At 43.6% G+C, this 15,538-nt stretch overlaps 1 protein-coding gene and 1 pseudogene across 3 annotated transcripts in view; one reads left to right on the forward strand and one right to left on the reverse strand.

The window, feature by feature from the left end:
• TTC28 (tetratricopeptide repeat domain 28) overlaps positions 1-15,538 on the forward strand; it is a 702,579-nt gene that overhangs the window by 262,646 nt on the left and 424,395 nt on the right. The window lies entirely within an intron of this gene.
• On the reverse strand, positions 8,424-9,697 carry LOC140499088 (eukaryotic initiation factor 4A-I-like; annotated as a pseudogene).

Consider the following 15,538-nt stretch of genomic DNA (forward strand, 5'->3'; position numbering starts at 1 on the left):
ACGTTCATAGATAGATATCTCTCACCCAATCCCCTCATTTGACAGGTAAGGAAACTGAGTCTCAGACAGGTTCAGTGTGCATTGTTGGCCACTTTGTAAATGTTGAGGGTGAACAAGCTTGCGGGTCATTCCTGATTCTTTTCAGCTGTTTTGTCACTGAACTTTATTGCTTCTTTGATTCTCTGAGGTCCCTTCCAATGCTTTACACTGTGTGAGTCTATTACACTATTGGTCAAGGGTCACAGAGCTAGAAACCAATGATTTTCAGTTCTCCTGACTTGCCTATTTCTTTTAAGGCTTCACTTCTATCTTATATTTTTCTCATTGCCAGCATGCTTGCTTGTCTGATCTTGTCTCATTGCATGCTGCTTGTGGTATCCTATATGTCCTAAGACCTGGTCCTGCCCACTTTGGGTTACTCCTCTATGTCAGTGTAGGACAGTGGAGGGGGTGGAGCCAAGATGGCAGAGTAGAAAGACGGACCTGCTCTATTTCTCCCCCCATAGCCCATAAAATACCTGTAAAAAACAACTCTAAATGAATTCTAGAGCAGTAGAAACCATAAAATGACAGAGTGAAAGAGATTTCTAGCCCAAGAAAGCCTGGAAGGCCAACAGGAAACATCTGTTGCACTGGGCTAGGCATGGAGCACAGCCCAGCCTTGGCCAGGTGAAAAGGACAGGACTGGAGCAGGCTTCAGGGCACAGAATCAAGGGTAGCAGCTGTGGTTCCTGGATTTCTCAACCCATAAATGCTAAGGACAGCTTTGAAGGTCAGTGAGAAAGCTCTTTCACCTGGGTAAGAGGGGTGTGCGGTCTGGCCAAAGCCCTGGCCCCAGGGCAGCAGCAGCCATTGTGGCAGCAGCATCCACTTTTGGAGCCCTCTGCCTAAAGACCATGGGGGAATTGAACAACCGATTGGACCTGAGTGTCAGTTCTGGGGTGAGGAGGAGCACTTACGTGGTGGAGTTGGAGGTGACTGTGGAGAGGGAACCCTAGTCACAGATCCTGGGCAGAAGAGTGCTTTGTGGTTGTTCCCAGACCAGAGCGCAGGCCAGGAGAGGAGTAAACTCCTCTCCTTTGATTGTGCCACCTTGGAGGAAATGAGAACTTACAGGTCCCTAGAGTGTACTCTCCACTTGACAAAGGACCCAAAAGTCAAGTAACTAGCTGGAAAAATGCCCCCAAAAAGGAAAAAAGATAAGACTATAGAAGATTGCTTTCTCAGTGTAGGACAGCAGAAAGGGGATGAGACTCAGAAAATCTGGGCTTTGTCCCAGCTTTACCATTCACTAACCCCCCTATACTGGGTTCCTAGTACATGACCGGCACACTTTTATGTTCTTGATGATGGTTAAACTCATTTGTCACATGTTTATCCCAGTTGGTAATATGTTCTAGTTCACTTACACATACCATGTATCTTTCCATTGCACTTTGTTATTGTTCAGTCATGTCTGACTCTTTGTGACCCTGTGGGGTATAAAAAGCCAGGCCCTTCTGTCCTCCACTATCTCTCCAAGTCTGTCCAACCTCATCTTCATTGCTTCAATGACACTATCTCTCCATTTTATCCATTGCCATCCCCTTTTCCTTTTGCCTTCAATCTTTCCCAACATCAGAGTCTTTTCCAGTGAGTCATGTTTTCTCATTATGTGGCCAGTCAGCTTCAGTATTTGACCTTCCAGTGAATAGTCTGAATAAATTTCTTTAAGTATTGACTGCTTTGATCTCCATGTTGTCCAAGGAACTCTCAAAAGCCTTCTCCAGGACCACAATTCAAAAGCATCAACTCTGCAGTGCTCAGTTTTCCTTATAATCCAACTCCCATAGCCATACACTGCTACTGAAAAAATGATAGTTTTTCATAAAAATTTGAGGAATTCTGTAGTGCTTTGGGGTCCGCAAAATTTGATCCTTCAGAAACCATGGTGTTCTGTGCTTTTTAACATGTAGTATCACCAAGAGAATATTGGTATTGCAAAGACAGATTTTGACAGGAAGAGACATTGAATACACTCCATAATTTTCCAGTGTAATTCAGTTTCATATACTCCTACTATGTAGAGTTTTTCCAGGACATAGGTGTTAATAGACTAAATCAGTGGAGTACCTGTTCAACTACATGCTGTGGTCTGGATAATAGATAGGCAGCCCAGGGGCTGCACTGGTGCAGCAGAAGAGCAAGAACTAGAACCTAATGATAACAGTAATAAACAGGAAGCTCTCCATTGTGTTGGGGAGATCCTCCGTGCATGAAGATTGGTGTGTATGGGCTGTGATCCATCCCAGTGGAAGATGGACTGGTAAAAATGAGATGCCAAGTGCTTGGGAGAGAGAGCATCACTTCACTGGATAGGGCCCTTCTGGCTCCAGGTCCCATGATCTTGCCATCTGACATTCTATTATTCTTTTAAAATGCTTCCTTCCTCCCTCCCTCCGTTCCTCCTTTCCTCCTTTCCTCCCTTCCTCCCTTCCCCCCTTCCTCCGTTCCTCCCTTCCTCCGTTCCTCCCTCCCTCCCTTCCTTCCTTCCTTCCTTCCTTCCTTCCTTCCTTCCTTCCTTCCTTCCTTCCTTCCTTCCTTCCTTCCTTCCTTCTCAAATTTATTTGTAAGGTCCCTCATTAGGGCCCATTATTTTCTCATCTTGCACATGCCCATGAGATTTGCTACCTGTGTTAAAATGTAGCTAGTTTGCGATTTTTTGGAATTCTTATGCAATGTAATGAAGTGTTTTTTCTCCAGTACTTTTCCAAGTAGGTACTTAATGTAAAAACAGTAGTCGATTTTTCTCTAGTTTAAAACTTTTATGAAAATGTTGGTGTTTCTTCCCTGTGATTCTTTTCTGTGTGTGCTTAAAGGGAAGATGTTGCAGAAATAGAGTCAGGGAAGGGTTCCACTAAAGCATGTCTTTGGGGTAAATAATTAGCAGAAAGGCAAGAAAATAAGAAGACCAGGTTAAATGGCCAGACATTTCATTTGGGCGATGGGAGCTGATTTCTCTCGCCTTCGGCACTCCAGAAAGAACTCTGCCTTAAAGTGGAATGGGAAATAAGAATCAGATGAAAAACAAGGTACTCTGCAGGAAACACTGTGCTCTAGTTCCTATAGTAATAATTTTCATAATAATATTCAATAATTTCAGATGTGGTAAAAAGTTGTCTAACCTTCCATGCATTTATCCATTCATCCATCTATCCATCTGTCTATCCCTATACCCATCTATTTTATCCATCCATCCATCTATCCCTTTATCCGTCTATCTATCCCTCTATTGGTCTATCCATTCCATATCATTTGAGTTTCACAACAGCCCTTTGAAGTAGTTATTAGAGGCATTCTTATCCTTGTTTTACAGATGAAGAAACTCAAGCTGAATTTAAATGACGTTGCCATGGTCACAGAGCTCCTAAGAATCATGGGTGGGCCTTGAAAAGTCCCTTCTAACTCCAAGTTCATGCTCCTTCCACTTCTCCCTTCCACTCAATACATAGAACAAGCTGCCATATTGTGTGTCTCTTACTTTTTCAAAGTTTTAAGTGTAAGTAGGTATTTGAGGGCTTGACTTGAGATCACAAACTCCTTGCAAATTCTTCTCCAGTATTCTGAAGTAAAGTGGATCTTGGAAATGGAACGGATCATCTCACGGAACAAATAAAGTTAAAAGTTGAGTATGACCCATTCAGAGAGCCCCATTTCTGTAACCTGCCAAATGAGAGAATTGGACTAAATTATCTTTGTCTCTCAGAGAACCATTCCTTAAAGTGAAGAATAAAAAAGGGGGAAAATGTTAAACAAAACTAAGATATCAAAAAAATCTAGCATTCTATGCATTATTCCACACTGAGACTCTCCTTCTCTCCCTCACCCCTCCTTTGATGAATGGATGAGATAGCTGCTTAGCTGTGTCCTTGGAGTCAAACTTGACCATTATCATTTCAAGCCTTGCTGTGTGTATTGTTTTCTCACAGTACTTGCATAATTTTGCATTCATTCATACAAATCCTCCAGTGATTCTCTTCATCCATCATATTTGTCGTATCTTATATCACAGTCGTGGCCAGCAGCTGTTTAGCTACTCCCCCATCAACGAGTATTTATTTTGTTTCTAGTTCTTTTCTACTCCAAAAAGTGAGTCTATGCGTATTTTGTTGTATATAGGGCTTTTCTTTTGTCCTTTTCTTCCTTAGCGATACATACCTAGCAGCTGGATTTCTGGGGCAGAGGCTGGAGATCTTCTTGCCATCATTCTAAATTGCTTTCCAGAATGATTGGGTCAGTTTGCAACTCCACAAATAGTGTATTAGTGTGCCTGTCTTTCCACAGTCCCTTCTCTATAGGCCATTATTATCTTTTTTTCTTCTCTTATTTTAATTTGTGTTGTAATTGTCTGTTTACGTGTCTTACCCTGTCCTAGATTGTGAGGTTATTGAGGTGATGCCAGTTTTCCTCTTTGTTATCACCAAGATAAGTACCTTGTGCATACTAAGTGCTTAATCAATATTTATTTTTTTGTTTCAGAAAGAGAACTTCCTTTTTTTTTTTAAATGAAAATTGCATCCTATCTTAAGGAAATCCATTATATCATCGAAATCTGACTAATCAGATGAAATTGGGGGTGATTATTCTCATTGTCATAGGATTCCTTTTGCTTGGTATATCGGAAATGTGATTTAGTTCTGACACACCTTTTAGGTGTGTTATCATGATTGAGACAGACTTAGAACCTTGGTGCTTTCTTTCATAAGCTGGGTAATCTTAGGAGGGAAAGAGCCTGAACTGAGAACCAGGACACCCCCAGCTTTTCCTAACTCTGCTGGTGGTTGGGTAACATGGGCCAAGTAGCTTCACTTCACTTCACCTCACTTCACATCAGTTTCCTTAATTGTAAAATGAGGAAGGTGTTGGACAAAGTGATTTCTAAGGTCCCATAGCTGTGCCATTCTGAATCGGTGACACTTGCCCGGGTTGGGAGTCAGGGGTGACAGGAGCCAAGCAAGGGCTGTATGGAATTCAGTCCAGTTTGACCTGTTATGTACAGCATTTAGCAGTGGGGAAAGCCCTGTAAAATAGACTTTGGCCCAAGTAGTTAGTTGGGTATCCTAGCTGTGTGAATGACTGTGGAGGAAAGGAGATGTGTGGCAAGGGAAGCTCCATCCCCCAGGCTTCTCCCTGCTTCTGCACTGCAGAGTTCTGCTTTAATTATAAGGCCGACCAGATAACCTCATTTTTCATTCCGTGCAAATCACAAAGCCACTAATAGAGAGGCAGAAGCCTCTGCTAAAAGGATGCCTGTTGCTTTTGTGCCATTGTAATGTTTGTGTCTAGGCTATGAAATTGAATTAGTGTCTAGCAGGAAGAGCGGAGGGCAAACAGTGAGTGAAATGTCAGGAGGGTGATCACACCACTCCCTTTGACCCCCCAGCTTTCTCTGTGCTAGAGTATGAGGCCTGTCCTCTCTTCTGAGGCATCAACGGAAGGATGGTGGATGGCAGCTAGTGCAGTCACTGGAAAAGGACCCAACACCATGTTCCGCTTGTCCTGAACCATTCTGTCCAATGCGGCATCGGACCTGAAGGCTCCTCCTTATGGTGCCAGTTACTTGGACATATTGATTCTTAGGGGGTGGAAAGGATTTCTAGGCACACCGCATGCACATGTTACCCTTCAGATGTTTTTGCCCAGTAACGTGAGAGGGGCAGTGGTCACTCTTTGCTACTGAGTGGGTAAGCACAGCTGTCATCACTTTTCCCCTCCCCAGTCCCCTTCCTATGGGCCAAATGAATCCCCCCTTGGTATGCCCTTCTCTTTAGCTGCTCCTTTGGACTCTGCCCTCTGGGAAGCCCAGGCCACAGAATGTGGGGGGCAACTGACCTGCTGGCGCCCCAGGCCCAGTTGGCTTCTTGCTTTATTCCTATCTCATGAGGATGTCCACAGACACCCAAGGATGTTTGCTTTCTGCTTTGGGGCATTGTTAAAACAAATCAATAACTTTATTCTTGGGCTAGAAGTCCCCTGACAGAAATCTCACAGTGGCAGATGACACAGGTGTAAATCCCATTAATCCTTTTCACTCCTAGCCCCAGTGCCGCATTCCAGCATCAGTACACACATGTTAATTGTCAGTCATTGTTTTGAACACTGTGGTCTAGAGATTTCTGTAAAATTGAACAAAACCATCTTCCAAAGAGCCAAGGAAAAGCAGAAGTGGGTTCGGGGAGCTTTGTGCTGTGGGTGGGCGTCAGGGGGCGAGCCTGCCATGAAGAGCCCTGAGCTGGGAGCAGTTGTGCCCTCGCAGCCCTGGCAGGCCTTAGGAGTGCAGAGGACAGTCCTACACCTGCACATGCCTACATAATACATACACATGTATGTATACACACAGACACTCACATATTGACCTTTTCCCTTTTCTAAGCCAGTTCTTTGGCAGGAGGTTCTGTTGCCTATAAATCGACATTCTGTTTTTGAGAGACAGATTATCTCTATGTTTGTGTACACACATATGCATAACATGTATATATCCAGAGGAATAAATAGTGCAATACTTGTTATATATGTAACATAAATACATGTATATACCTATACCACATACACATGTGTGTGTACACACACACACACACGTATACACACCCATAGGCACATATACATTTTTATATGCATGTATATATCCCTCTGTATTTACAATGCGGTACAATATAATACACATACATATGCACATATATACATGTGTACATGCAGGTGTGTATCTGGACTGGTGAATACACACATGCAGTGAACTCTTGTTGAAGAAATTACCTCTATAAGCATAGACTGGTACCTGTTCTTTAACTTGGAGTGTTTCCTGGGGGCCTCCAAGAAGTTAAGGGTTTCACAGGTGCCATGTGTCAGAGGCAGGATCTAAACCCAGGCCTTTCTCATTTGGTGGTGACTGTTCAGTGCGCCATATGTCTCTCAGTTTCCCTATAGGCACACAGAATCCTTTTAACTAAACCACACAGGAATGTTGGAAAAATCCTACTGTGGTAACACCTAGAGTGAAAATTGTAGAAACCAGTTATCCCTAGTATCATTCTGATACTTATTTGTCCATAACCAGTTCGTGATGCCTCAGAAACCAAGAGGGTCAGTTTATCCAGTTTATCTCAGAGCATATTCCAAACGGAAGCCCCAGATCATCCATCTCTTTTCCAAAATGAGAGGTGCAGAAATGAACACAGTATCCGTGTGTGTCTGATCTGAGTACTGTACAGGTGAGTGGTGATTCCTCTTAGTCTGAGCACAACCCCAAATCTCAATTGTTTTGGACTGTCTTGTCATACTATTGACTCTGATTGACCTGAAACCCCCTTGGAGCAGTTGAAGTGTGGAATTATTCATAAACCTGAGTATGTAGAATGGCTTCCTTTTCAGAGCTTTGAGACATTTTATGTTTGTAATTATATGTATTCATTAAATTATTAGCATAATATAATTATCAAATGTACTATGTTATTATAATAATTAAATGAGCAGCTAGGTGGTTCAGTGGGTAAAGTGCTGGGCCTGGAGTCAGGAAGACCTGAGTTCAAATTTGACCTCAGACACTTGTTAACTGTGTGACCCTGGGTAAGTCACTTAAGCCATTTGGTCTCTATTTTCTCATCTGTAAAATGGGTTGGAGAAAGAAATGGCAAATCACTCCAGGATCTTTGCCAAGAAAATCCTAAAGGGACATAAATGGTTGGTCATGACTGAAGTGACTGAGCAACAAATAATTGAAGAATTATAATAATAGCGTATATTATATCTATAAAATATGATAATAAATATAAAGGATTTTGTAATGCAAAGAGTGATGTCTGACTTGGAGCCAAGAGTCCTGGGTTCAAATGTTGACTCTGGTAATGGGCTACACTTATGGATTAATTTTACTCTCCATTCTCTTCCCCTCTTTAAAGCCTTAGAACATAACCCATCTACCACTAACCGGCATTGTTTTGTTTTGTTTTCAGAAGGTGATTAAAGGATTCTTTCATTCTTTACTTTACCACCTGGTTCCAATAGATCTGGGCAGTTTCGAATTTTTGAAAAATAGTATCTAGGCTTTCTTCCTGGTTACAGTTTTCAAGGAGTTCATTGATTCTTAAATTCTCTCTCCTTTACCTGTTTTCTCGGCTATTGTTTTTGTATCAGATATTTTACATTTTCTTCTTTTTTCTTCAATATTTTAGTTTTGTTTGAATATTTCTTCTATGTCATGAAGTCATTGATTTCTGTTTGGTCTGTCTTGATTTTCATTACTTGGAAAATAGAATCCATTACTTGGATAAGATTTACCATTTTCTTTTGTTTTTTCACACTTCCTTTTGCCTCAAAAATTGACATTTATTCAAAGTCAAAATAAAAAAGGAAAAAATGACAAATGTGTCCATCCCTTGTTTCCCCCTCTCCCCATCCCAGAGAACTGGGCCCTGGGTTAAATCAGGTGGGGAAGCCCTTCAGATGAGATCAGCCACATCGAGAGGCATCTCCTCAGTGGAGGTGTTATAGAAGGTCTCGATGTCTTGGAGAATCCTCTTACCTTCCTCTGTCAGCATGTTGATGGCCACGCCTTTATGACCAAAGTGCCCACCATGGCCAATTCTATGAATATAATTCTCCTTATTGGTGGGAAGGTCATAATTAATAACCAAAGACACTTGCTGAACATCAGTGCCTCTAGCCAATAGGTCAGTGGTAATAAGCACCCCACTGAAACCTGAGCGAAACTCCCTCATGATTACATCACGTTCTTTTTGGTCCATGTCTCCATGCATTGCAGAGACAGTAAAGTCACGGGCATGCAGTTTCTCAGTGAGCCAATCCACCTTTCGGCGGATATTGATGAAGATAACAGCTTGGGTAATAGTCAGTGTTTCATACAGATCACACAAGGTATCTAGCTTCCACTCCTCTTGTTCCACATTTATGTAAAACTGACGAATACCTTCCAACGTCAACTCCTTCTTCTTGACTAGAATCCTGATAGGATCCCTCATAAACTTCTTGGTCACTTCCAGCACATCTAAAGGCATGGTGGCTGACAGGAGTACCACCTGAGTATTGCCACTGAGTTTCTGGAATATATCATAGATGATCCTTAAAACCACAACTCAACATTTCATCTGTTTCATCCAGAACAAACATGTTGATGTATTTAGGAGACAAGTATCGTCTGTTAAGCATGTCAAAGACACGGCCTGGGGTGCCAACAATGATGTGGAGAGCTTCCATCTGCAGCTTCTGAACCTCAGCCCTAACATTTGTTCCTCCAATGCAGGCATGGCATGAGGCACCCATATAGTCTTCCAGTGCCATCACTACCTTTTGGATCTGTTGAGCTAGCTCTCTAGTGGAGCCAAAACCAAGGTCTGTGTGGCCTTTAATCAAGTTCAATCTGTGGCAAAATGGAAATGACAAAGGTAGTAGTCTTCCTGGTCCCAGACTGGGCTTGAGCAATCACATCAGAACCCTTGGCACAAGGAAGAATTGCACATTGCTGAATAGCAGAAGGCTTCTCAAAACCATAGGCACATATGCCACGAAGAAGAGATTCTGAGAGGTTCGTGTCATCAAAGCTATCCACAGTCTCCTTCCAGTTACTCTCGATGACACTGTCAGGGTCCGTTCCATCAGGGCCTTTGGCGTGATCCTGGGAGCTCGCCATTTCCTTTTTGAAGCTCTTCATTCTTTTTACAATTCTTTCTCCTAGCGCTTTTGTTTCATTTTTTTTCTTGATTGTTTCATTTCTCTTAGGAATTCATGTAATCATTGGGGAAAATCCATTTTTCTTCTTCAACAGTCCTTTTTTCTGCAGTTGTTACGTTTCCTCTCCTCTTTGGGAATCTCTAGACCTACAATTCTTTTTAATAGTGGTTGCTGTTTTCTTTGTTTTACTCATATCTCTAGCTTTGGTCGTCAATCTGGGGCTTTTTGTTATAGCCAGCTTAGGCTCCTTGCTGCTGTTAGGGTTTGGGTGGTCAGTCCTGCTCGGTCTCACAGTAGGGCCCGTGGGTCCTGTGCTCACCTTCCCCTGGCAGGACTAGACACTGGGCTTTTGAGCTTTGGTGTGCTTGGTCTTCAGGATCTTCCTTGACCTATTCTGTGCACATCAGGACGTAATACTGTGGTCCTTTCATTATTTCTCTCACTATGTAGAGGGAAGGTGACTTGTCCCAAGACTCATATAAGGAGAGCTAAGACTCGAACTCAGATCTTGAAGCCATTGTTCTTGACTAGGGATTATATTACTTCCAAATTGAGATTCTGGTTTCTGAGACAAAGAATTTTGTCCCATAGTTTTAAATACTTGAGTTTTCTAGCTCCAGATTTGAATTGTGAATTTGACAGATGTTGCCCAGTCTCTGATTGTATTCCTGGGTGTCTCTAGGATCACATTCCTGGTTCCCTTTGGAGAATGCTCCTCCAGACACATGAAGCTGTCCCTCTGGTACACAGCAGGACCAGGCTCCTGCCCATCTGTTTCCATCATGGATTTCAGCCTGAAATTCAAGAAAACGTTTGCTGTGTTAAGTCATTAACAACTGTTTCAAAACAGTCTGATTTCTAACAGTTGGTGCATGTGGAGATACCTAATTAAAATAATTCCAGTCTCGTTAATAAGATAAGTGTGTTTTCCAGTTGCTATGGGATTATGGCGATCAGCTATGAAGGGCATGAGGCTTAGCTGAGTAAATTATGCTTCCCTTCCACTGAATTTTATTAAATTCATAGTAGGTTAAATGTAAAACAAATACCACTTAATGTTTCTATTCATCACATTTTTCAACTCGGTGAAATGGGAAACTTGCAGGGATCTTATATACAGGAATACTGTGCTAGGCCTAGTCTCAGACAGTTTCCCAGGGTTATGTGTTCAAAGTAGCTTCAAGTTTGTTGAAACTCCCTTTCATCGTTGGTGGGACCAGGTAGTATCGTAGAATAGGTTCATTTCTGTTTAATCCGTCTTACATAATGATGCTCCAAGTCTCGATGAGGAACACAGAAGTGTTCTTCATTACATTTTCAGTCTTTTCAGAATCTTTTCCATTCAGGTAGACCGTGAGCCGTTGTTACACAGAAGCACACACGAGGTTGGCAGGACCAGAATCCCCAGACAAGGTGCTTCTGACTCAGCAATGGACTGGGTGGGATGGATTTGGAGACCTTGAAGGATGCTGGGAGTTCTGTCGTTCTATATGATTATCTCACAGAAAGAGCAGATTTTTGCAGAAAGGTTAGGATGACACCAACAGGGAGACCCTCCATGAAGACAAAAGCCACAGAGTGTTTTGAGTCGAAAGGGAGCTCAGCAGAGATTCGGTCTGACTTCTAGACAAGAATGGGGTCTTGGACGTACTCATCTTGGCCCTGCTTGCAGGCTCCAGGGAAGGGGAACCTGTTGCTTCTGGAGGGGCCCATTCTACTGTGGAACAGCTCTCATTGCGAACTTCTTCTGTTGTCAAGTCTGAGAACTCCTGCCCATGGCTTCTGGCTAATCTCTTTTTCATAAGAGCCATCCAGGTCCTTGAAGACAGCTCTCAACATTCCTTGTTCCTACAACTGATCCTCTCGTAACACAGGCTCTGGCCCTTCACCATCCTGTCTGCCCTCCCTGGGTGCAGACTTTTATGAGAGAGAATATCACTGTCAACAACGTATTTATCTGTATGCTCACAGCCCTGGCGAAGGAGGTGGTGCCTCCAGAAGCATCCTTATTTTACAGATGAGCATACTGAGGGGCAGAGCTTTAAGTGGCTCTCTAGAGGCCACATAATTGGTACATACCGGAGCAGGACCCTGGGTCCAGGGTGTTTGAGAGACTTGCACGCCCACCCCTACAGAACTGACCTTTGTCTTTGTGGAAGCCCTCGTCTGTTTGCCCCGAAGAATTAGTAAAGGGAAGGGAAAGAAGTGAGTGTTTACTGGGGATCTATTTGGGCCAGGCGCAGTGCTAAGTACTCCCATTTCAATAAATTAAATTCGTCACACATTTTTTAAGCATCTACTTTGGGAGAATACTCTTCTTGGACCTAACCGTGGGACCAAGTCAGATCCTGGTTTGTGACATTGATATATTGACTTTACTATTTAGCTTAATCATATTAATTTGTTCAATGACATTGGATAGAGACCTCTCAGATAAAATTAAATCGATATGGGGAAAATCAGTTTCCCTTTCCAAACATTCTCTCCTATTACTTTGGGTCTCAACCTTGTAACCTCTAACTTTTTCTAAAGAGTTATCCTGTGGTCAGCAGGCTTTACACTTGAATAGAAGTTTGGTTCCACTGTTCAACCTCTCAGGCTGTTGGGGTCCAGCTCACCTTCTCAGCCTCCCTGCTCCAGTGGTCTGGCCCCATCACACCCCTAACTAGTTGAAAGGCTCCCAGCATTTCCTTCTCCGCTTATACAATTGGTCATGACTTCAGTAAGGTCTTATTGTTCCCATGGAGAAACGTAGACCTGCTCCTCAGGGTTCCATTGTCATCTGTACACAGGTCTGTCTGTCTTCCTCAGTCTCTCTTCAGGGCCCCGGTCCTGCACCAGTAACTGTCTGGAGAATGTTGCTGAATAGATTCCCCTTAGGCATTGTAGAAATAACATATACAAGAGAACTCCATCTTTCCCCCCAAGTCCTTCCCTCTTCCTAAGTTTCTTAGGAAGGTACCATTTTTCTCCCTGGGACCCAGGTTTCCAACTTTGTAGTCATCCTCACAAATCACTAATCTCCCATCTCCTTGACACCACCAATGGCAGGCTTCTCTCCACTCACACAGCCACAGACCTCATTCAGCCTTTGGCACCTCTCAGATGGAGTCTTATCATAGCCTTCTAATGGGTCTCTTTCCACTACAATTAAGCCTCTACACCAGTGGCAGCAAACTCATATAGAAATGGGGGCCGTTAAATCATGCATGAGGATCCTTGTGGTCCATATATAGACTTAGAAAACCATATATTAGCCTTGTCTGTATTTTATTGCATTTTTATTTTTTTAATCATTTCCCAATTCCATTTTAAGTTGGTTTGAGCTGAACTGGGAAGTGTGGTGAGACATGTGGCTTGCATGTTTGAGACTTCTATAGTTCTAGGGGCTCTCTGTCATCTCCAGGATCAAATATAAACACCGATGGAAGCAAGAGTGTGGCAGACAAGCCAGTACCCCACCTGCATTCTTTGGGATCTTATTTACCTATGGAATGGTTATGCCTATTGTTTCTAGGCATTAACCTTCCAACCCTCAGTGGCAAGGGGACCCGATACCAAGCTCACTATCTCAGGTCTAAAGCTAATCACTTCACTGCGAAAAGTCAGACACATCTCTGCTCTCCCAGGAAAAAGGGAGGCTTTTTAAAGCTCTTTTCTATAGCCTTGCTCTGTGCACTCCCTGAGCTCCTCACACCCCTGGTGTGAACTGCTTCGTAGGGGCTTTCATTAGGAATCTTGTAGCTTTGAGCTCTACTCCTGAGTTACTATCTCTGCTGGCATGGGGCCAAGTTAAATGTGCCTGATGTGTCATCACACAAATGCTTGTTATATATGAATCAGAAGACATGAAGTACCTTGTGAGATAGAATATCATTTACAGTCACCATGGCTTTGAGTGTGCCCAGTCCATTGGGAGGGGAGGCTTCACTGGAAGCACTTGGGTCAGAGAGCTGAGAGAAGCGGCAGGCAGCTCCAAGGGAGACTGAGCAGGCCTAGAATGGGACGTGACATGAATGAATGCTGGCAGAACGTCATGTTCAATAGTGGATCAAGGCAGCTGGAAGATGAATGAGCAGAGTCTTCTCCCACCTGCCCATTCAGTAAGCCATGTCCTTCTTGTAGCAGAAATGTCATTAATATTATTCGAGGGGAACAGCTTTGTTGTTCAGAACTTATCCCTTTGGTTTGTACTAGCTATTTCTCCGTATGTCAGCTTTGTTAGATCGTCAGGGCAGGTGGGCCTGAGTGGGGATCAGTAGCAAAGGGCAGTGGTTGCATAGATGTTGGTGCTACTCAGCTAAGAAACATGGATACTTTTCTGGAAGGTTGCTTTATGTATTTATTCCCGTAAAAGGTAGTAAGAGCAGAAGGCAGGATCCACATGCTATTTAGAGTGTCTAGTGCCATAGGATGAGGTGTCTTTTCTGAAAAGCAGTAGAGAGGAAGCGTAAATGGGCAGTGAGCTCCAGATGTGAGAGTGAAAGGAACATCTGGAGTCTTGAGCAGCAGGAATGGGGTCCAAGGGGAAACCACTTTATCTCTTCACCGCTCTCCAAAACCTTTGTCAGGGCCACGTGGAGGAATGAAACTAAGCTACGTTTGTGGAGTTTGGTGTCTTGAGAACAAAAAATTGCTGCCGAGCAAAGGAATAATACATTCAGAATTAGCTTCGATAAAGTTCAGACCAAGTACAATGAATGAAGTCAGGGCTTTAAACATAAACCATTAACAAATGACCAAAACCCCTAGGAAGTGTTAAGTAAATGAAAGTATTCCCCCAGCTAGATTGCTAGGTAGTGTGGTGTGATTGAGCAAGAAACATTCCGAATGCTTAGTTCTGTAACCAGCTAGGTAACCTTTGACCTGAGTCTACCTCTCTTGGGTCAGAGACCCACTGAGCCCCCAACGGACATGGTTGACTGCCAGGCCTAGAGGCCTGTGTGGGCTACCCGAGTCTTTCTTACCTCACCTCCGAGGTCTTCGGCTGGCCACGCCAGATGCACATATGAGAGAAAGGACATTCCAGAGTCGAACAAGGGTTGAGCTTTATTTCAGGGTCTAGTTACAAGTGCAGGGGGGTCTTCCTTAGGAGGAAGAGGGGGAGATTTCCTAAGGAGGCTAGGATCTTAAGGGCTTGGAAATAGAAGTACAAGCGGGGAGAGAGGGGGAGGGGAGAGAGGAAAGAAGAAAGCGGAGCCTACTGTCCTCTTGGCTCCTTATGTGCTAAGAGAGCTTTCAGGCTTCCTCAATCCTACTTAACCTTCAGCCGCACAGTTTGCATCTCAATACCGTGCTGTTAGGTAACTAGGTGTGCTCCAATCCGGGACAATCTCGAGGGCAGGGAGACTCCACCCATCACGTATCTCCCGGGGAGAGGCGGAAATACCCGAGCTAGCCGAGCTAGCTCAGTCTGACCTTCTCGAATCCCCGCTGTTCATGGAGGGCCTCGTAAGACTCTAAGATTTAGAAGTCCCACTTTTACCCGCCCGAGACCGTCCACACGGAATTGAGCTTCCAATCCCAACAGTTGACCTCCTCTCTTGGCCTACAACCGCCCCTCAGGAAACCTGAGAAAAGGTATGCAAAGTCTCCTTCCCTCATGGCATATACAATGTAACTGGAGAAAGATTGTCATTGAAAGGAGAAAAGTGGAATAGAAATCCTAGACTAGGAACCATGGGTCCCAAAGATGTCACTTAAGGGTGGAGTCTGAGCCATCCTCAGGCAAAGGACCTTTTGTAGCTAGAAGGAAAGCTCTAACTTGCTCCTCCCTAGGGCACCCCTACTGCCCAGAAGAGGGGCCATGGTGGGG

The sequence above is a fragment of the Notamacropus eugenii genome, chromosome 4 (genome assembly GCF_028372415.1).
Source record: "Notamacropus eugenii isolate mMacEug1 chromosome 4, mMacEug1.pri_v2, whole genome shotgun sequence".
Classification (NCBI taxonomy): domain Eukaryota; kingdom Metazoa; phylum Chordata; class Mammalia; order Diprotodontia; family Macropodidae; genus Notamacropus; species Notamacropus eugenii.